The sequence below is a fragment of the Lucilia cuprina genome, chromosome 4, assembly GCF_022045245.1.
Source record: "Lucilia cuprina isolate Lc7/37 chromosome 4, ASM2204524v1, whole genome shotgun sequence".
Lineage (NCBI taxonomy): Eukaryota > Metazoa > Arthropoda > Insecta > Diptera > Calliphoridae > Lucilia > Lucilia cuprina.
In genome coordinates this window covers 32,419,449-32,426,434 of record NC_060952.1, presented here as the reverse complement: position 1 = coordinate 32,426,434, position 6,986 = coordinate 32,419,449, and positions in this window count along the sequence as shown.

Genomic DNA, 6,986 nt, shown 5'->3' with positions numbered 1-6,986 from the left:
CTACATAAAGGTATAGAATTCTAATAAACTTAACCAAGATCCGGCAAAATCTTTGAATTACAATTACTCACCTAACAACATACTTTTCATTGAGTACTAAGTACATATCGTCTGGAATATATAAAAGTAGTCTAATAAGGTCTTTTAAATAATAAGTACTTGCCTGCAAAGAATTTCTACATATAGGTAGAGAATCACATTGTTTAACGAGGCTACGTTTGTGTATATCTAATCTTGCCCTATAAATCTCTGTGTCTTGGAGGGACATACCACAGTAACACGAATGAGGGTCTTAGTTATTAACAGTATACCACCGCTCGCAAAAATTTCGGATATAATTGGGACAAAAGCTGTACTCGTCGTGTTACGAGTTTTGTGGTTCCAACACATTTCTTCATTGGCGATTGTATTCTAAGGACGTTGTGTTCATTAAACGCTAAGCTTTAAAACTTATAAAGTAATCGATTAGGATTTTTTTACAATCCAATATGGTGTAAGACATAACCTTATCATCTGATATTATGCCAATTGCCTAAAGTACCAATTAACATTATATTCTAAGTAATCACACGTTGACGCAGAGAGCTTCAGGTTCTCAACGAACAAAACACATTTAATCTGTGCTGGGTACCGGGTCACAATAACATATATGGAAATGAAATAGCGGATGAACTGGCAAGAGCCGGTAATTCTTCCCTGGCCTTGACTTTGTATATAGAAATAAAAGAGAAAAAAATTAAGTCAAATCGGATACACTGTGGGAAAATTCCTCAAAGTGCAAACAGACAAAGGCTCATTGGAAAGCAGAAAATGGAAATATACTAAAAAATCTTAGGAATCAGAATAAATAAGAACTGAGAATGTATCTACGTACGTATTAGTACAAGACAGAATAAACTTAAATATTTTCTTAAAAAAATAAAAGTATGCATTGATGACATTTGTCGTTGATGCAACGGGGAGGCGTAGGATATATTACACTTTCTCTGACAATGCGTTGCACTATCACATTATTGAGCTTAGAGGAATCAGTCCTTTTAGGATAATAAAACTTACAAAACTATAGAAAAAGCAGGAATTACAGTAAATAGCATGGTAGCGCATCATTATGACAGTGGGGGCTATGGCACAGTACAATCCTAATACTGAGGACAACTATGGATCTTGTAAATATACACAAATTGTGAGGTTTTCCCTAGACCTACCCAAAAATTAAGTTAGGAGTACCAAACAACTCCAAACATATTTTTGCTTTACTACACCGATATCTCGGTGATCCAAAGTCTTTGTTTTAGCTATATTAACTCATTATTTGTAAAAATTCCTTCCTTTTGGATTTGGGTGGCACAACCTAGAGATAAATTTGGGGAAAATCTAGTAAAACAATTACATCCGGTTTAGCGCTTCGAGTTCGACAGATTTCCTTCACCATTGTGCTCTTTACATCTCAATCTAGATGGTGTCCGTTTCCATAATGAATTACCACCGTGGAGACTACTTAAATGAGTAAATTCTTTGCATTTGATTAGCCTGTAATGTTATTATTAGCGAGCATGTGTTCCATAATACTTAGTTTCGTTCAATTGGAACCCCTTATTTGCTGCTTATTGGCGATTGGTATTTGGTCTTTTACTACCCAGTAAAAATAGAATAAAGTACTTCAAAAAGAATAACATTTAGTAACATTCAAAAGTAGTGCTAAGTAAATTTGTTTACTTTCTGTGAAAGGGATGTTTATTGACTTACAAAGAAGCGACAAGAATCCAATTTTGTTTTAAAATTGAAGGTGTATTTTTGTGCTGAAATTTTTGAATTAAACCCATTCTATTTTGGAGTTTATTGATAAATGCGTGTAATTTATCTATAATACTATAATTTCATTTCCTAATAAATTCCAAAAAAGAACATAAAATTTACTTCCTAAGAATGACTTCAGATGTAGTGAATTTGAAATTTAATTAAAATAGCATCCCTCATATGACAAGCTGTGTTGAAATCATCACTTGTACAGGTCTTTTTTCAGTACCATGAAGTAAATACTAAATTTTTCCGCTTCCTTGGAAGTTCTTTGTTTGCTGGATTTTGTCTCTGTCTAAGAGCTGTTTTGCATGATGCTTTCTTAATCGACTGGATGCAGATTTTAAGACTGTTGATGATCAATAACCACTTACTTATTTGTAACGCGATATTTCTCATTCCCTTTATGTTTAGAGTTTGTTTTGGCATATATGACTTCAAGAATTTCTTTCCTTTTCGATCACGTTTTCTTAACAGGTTGCCAGTCTTAATTACTCATCGATGTTGTTGTGGGTACATCCTTAACAAACAAAAAATTATCCTGTTAATGTATAATTTGCATACAGTTTTTACAAATAAACATTTTTAAACATAATTTTTCAATTTTATTTTTTTTTTACTTTCAAGTATGAATTGTACACGTAAAGTGAAGATTTAAATCCTTATAATATGAGTTTCTTATTTCTGCAAAACAAACAGAAATGTTGGAAAAAAATGAAAGCAAAAAGAAAATTTTTAAAATTTTCAATTAATAACTACTTAAAAACTCTACTTCTTGATAAGAACACACCTTTTAAACTCAAGTACATATAAACACACAGACACTACACAGTTTAGCTCAGCAGAATTCTGTATCTGTCTGTTTGTTTATAAATATTTTCGTTACTTCAATATTTTCTTTATTTAATCTTTCGTTTTTTTCTTAATTTTTGCCAATATTGTATTTCAAGTGCATTCATGACAGACTATATGTAGCAGCTTTTGTTTCTTTAACAAATTTCAATTTTGCCTTTACAACATCATGCCTTTCTTCTCATTTCTTCAGCTTATTGCAGCATTGAGTTTGTCTGTGGATAATGGCAAAGACATCCTGCAGCTTTTTTGTTATAATTGTTGGATTGTTATTATTTGTTGGTTGTTGTTGGTATGTTGTAATTGAAAATCCAACTTAATTTCTCACTCTGTTTAATTTTTGTGTATACGTATATATATTTTTTTGTTTCCTGCAGCCAAAGTAGTAGTAGTAATAATAATAAAAACAGACAAAACTTTACAAATGAAACTTGTGCAATTCTACTTACGAACGTAAAATTTTTATCTGGTTGTTGTTTTTTTTCTACTTCCTACTTCATCAGTTTACATGTACAAAATGATTATGTTAAGCAGATTTTTTGGCAACTTATAATTACAAAAGTTTCTTATGACATTTTAAATCAAAAACGCTAAAAAGATTCAATGTTAAGAAAATTACAAAATTTTTGTATAATATTAACAAGTTTCCATTTTTCTTGCTCCCAAAACTTAATTGTATAAATTAAAAATGAGTAAATATTTAATTTAATTTTTTACTGCTGTAAATCATTTAAAAAAAGTGAAACTATATTTTTGTTAAAAAAAAATTAATTTGTGCTTATTTGCACTAGAATAAGCTTTGTACTGTATTTCTGAAAAGGGTATGTTTTCGTGCATTTAATGTTATTCAATATTTGGTTAGGAAACACTATACGATTCTTAAGTAAGGCTCTTTATTTTGCGAGTTTTTACTAAACGATCGAAGCTCTAAAGACTATATTGCACATCCTACCTTCAGATCTGCATTTAATGGCCATATCTGCCTGCTGTTTAACTCATTCGGAAGTTGGAGTTCAAGAACATATGAAAACGCTAAGATTTAAAGGCTTTTACTTTCAGTCTTAAACCAACCATTTACCTATATTAGCCCACACACGAAGTTTTCAAAGTCACAATTCCTTCCAGGAGCGAAAGGTGTAGAGGCAAGATACCAATCGAATATGCCATCACAATCTTTAAGGATATTTCTAAAATTAATCGGCAACATAAGAATATATATATCGATAGACAAGCAGCACTGAACTCTTATACAAACACTTCCCTATAAGTTGACATTGCAAGAAGGATCTGTCAAGACTGTGTCGCCTGTCTGACACTATCCTTGTTTGGGTCCCTGCACATAGGAACTACTATGGTAATGAACACGCAGATGAGTTTACCAGAACGGCATCTGCTCTTGATATCTTCAACGCCGTATCAGTAGCAACTCTGTAAGGTTTTATCAAGAGCAGTATCCTAAGATTCTTTCTTCAAAATGCTGAAAGTATGTGAGTCAAGTTATTGTGGCCCTCCTTATAAGCGGGACATATTGAGACTGATTGCAGTAATAACAGTGATAGGGCGACAAAAAAGTCGACTTGGGGAAAAGGTGGAAACGGTCTTTTATCTCCTCTGTGTATACCCTGTTCTAGTTGTAAAGACAAACCGCTTTCTTGGCAGTTACTTCATATCTAACATTGCTGAGATATCTGGCATTAAGCCTAGAAATGATATCCTCAGATTAATCACAGCTATAGGCTGGATCTAATACTACATCCGATGAGTGGTGTGGTCCAATCAGAACGGAGTCTCTCCGACTCTACCTGACAGTTCGCGTGCAGTGAACTACCACCTTAACCAACCAACCAACGATCGTGAAGAGAGGCTTGTGTTAATACAGCATAGTAGTAGTAGATGCAGCATGGATAGTGGAATCTGGATCACTGAGACGTCTCCTATCAAAAACAAAACAAAAATTAATTTGATGTACCAGAACATGCATAAGCATTGTATTCCATTTTTGATCGGATATAACTCGTATAAATAGTAAGAATATATAATGCAGTAAAGTATTAATTCTGTATTAGATGTTGTCTCTATTTGCCTGACTCCATTCAACTTTATCAGTGGGTCTTCGTTTAGCGAATCATTTAGATGCTCCATATAACCCCCATCACCATTAGGCTTGGCAATAGTTGCTGTGCTTTGCAATTGAGCTGTCAGTGTTAAGTGAATAACTAGAGTCGAAACAAAATTTGCTTGTCAGGGTGTGAGGTGAAGCTTAAAGACCTTTAACATAATTTATTGTGTGCTACTTATTATTTCTGAAAATTAGTCGCCAGAAAGACACCGAAAACACTAACAACAACAATTTTACTGTTCTTAAGAGTTCAACCTTCTTTAAAAAAACCTAAATTTAAACTTTGGATAAGTTATAAGAATTATTTTTAGAATCTTACTGAAGATCCTCTGAGGTCTATAAACCACAATTTGGGAACCTTTAATCTAAAGATTAAACACAGAGCGAAAAAGACGCTTCAAAATTATACGCGCTTGTGACCAAATTGACACCAATGTAATTACAATTTTTGTAATAACTTCCGTTGTCTAAGTATGTACAGATAGTTGTCAAAACAACAACAGAAATATAAAAACGTTATCAAATCATCAAAAATATGATAAATAATACATGACGTTGTCAAATTATAATTCACTCTACGACTGGCAGCATTGATGTTGTCGAAATAGTTTGGTTATGAGTTTAAATAGATTTGTATTAACAAAACCAGAGTGTATTCTGTAAATAATACTAGTGCCTATAACACGTAATACCAAAAAAAATTCTACATACAAATTTTACACCCATAAAAATATTTGTTAAGATTTTAATAATTAAAATCAAAATCAAAGCTTCTATTCAACATCTTACAAATAATTCAAATTAATGTTATTTTTTTATTTTTTCGAGCGTATTATTTGCATACGCTTCAATATTTTCTGTTTTTCTCTTCCCCCGCCCCCCAAAAAAGTTCGGTTAATAAACTGCACTTTGCATAAGTACTACACTTGGTTTTTAAGCATGTGAAAAGTACTGAAATAAATGCGAATAAGAATGTTTGTTCGAATATTTGTGTAAATGATAAGTACAGCAAACAAACATCATCAACAGCAACAACAACGACCACAAAATTCATTTTACTCCTAGTAGTTATATCAACTCTGTACACATACGAACATAAAATTTCAATGAATATTTCTATAAAACTCCTTAGTGCTTAAAGGTTTGGAAAGAACAAGTGTCCAAAAATATTTCATTTCATCGATTCAGGTTCAAGGATTTCAGTGGTAAATTATTTGTCCATGCTAAGTGAAAAAAAAAATTAAAAATGTATAAATTTATGAATAATTCATGTGGTAGAAAAAAATGTCAATTATACTCCTATGAAGGGAGTGAATTTTATTTAAATGGATGGTTTTAATGAATGGCATCAGAAAACATACACATAAATAGGGAGCATTTTAGCTTGAAGTGATGAAATTGTACTCAATTAAAGATAATTTTGTAATAAATTTTATTACAACATAATAGAGTTTTCTAAGAATGGAATGCATGTTTGATCATATTAATGTCGGGGTTGTATTGTATTTTGAAGTGCAACTTCTTGATAACCGTCACAGATAATTTCTTTATTATCTAAAGATTAGGTTTTGTATGAATACAAAAAATACCTTGTTGATTTGTCTTCCTTCTCATTATATCTATTAAACATTTTAAAGGTACTTCCAATACTTTCGGAAACTGATAGCGTTAAAGTCCCATTCAAATTTGAGACATGAGATCCAAGGGAGTGAGTACCTGGCGTGTAACCCTAACTTACGGTGGTCTTTTTCATACACTGGGTAAGTAAAACTAAGCAACAACTCACCACTGCCCCTTTGTGTATATAAACTGCGTGTAGGTTGCAATTTACGTATGTGGATGATCCGGTACTCGAGCTATCTAATCTCTTGCCATAGTAGTCCCGTTGGGAAAGGACAGGCAGAGCATGCTCATTTTACTCGGACAATAATGTCGGTCAACCACACTTCTAGATGACTCGATTGTTTCCGCAACAGCATCTAGAGAGACATTATTGGGTGTCCGAAAATCTGATCATATTGACAAAACTTTATTTCAGTGATCACAAAGATCCACTGTGATAAGTTGAGCATTTTTTAGAGTAAACTCCAACGCACTCAACCATTTGGGAAAATCGCTGATAAATTAAAGAAAGGGCAGTGACGACCTTGCACCACGTACATCATCCTTCCCTGCCTGCTAGACCCTAGTCTAACACATCGTTACACCATCACTCCAT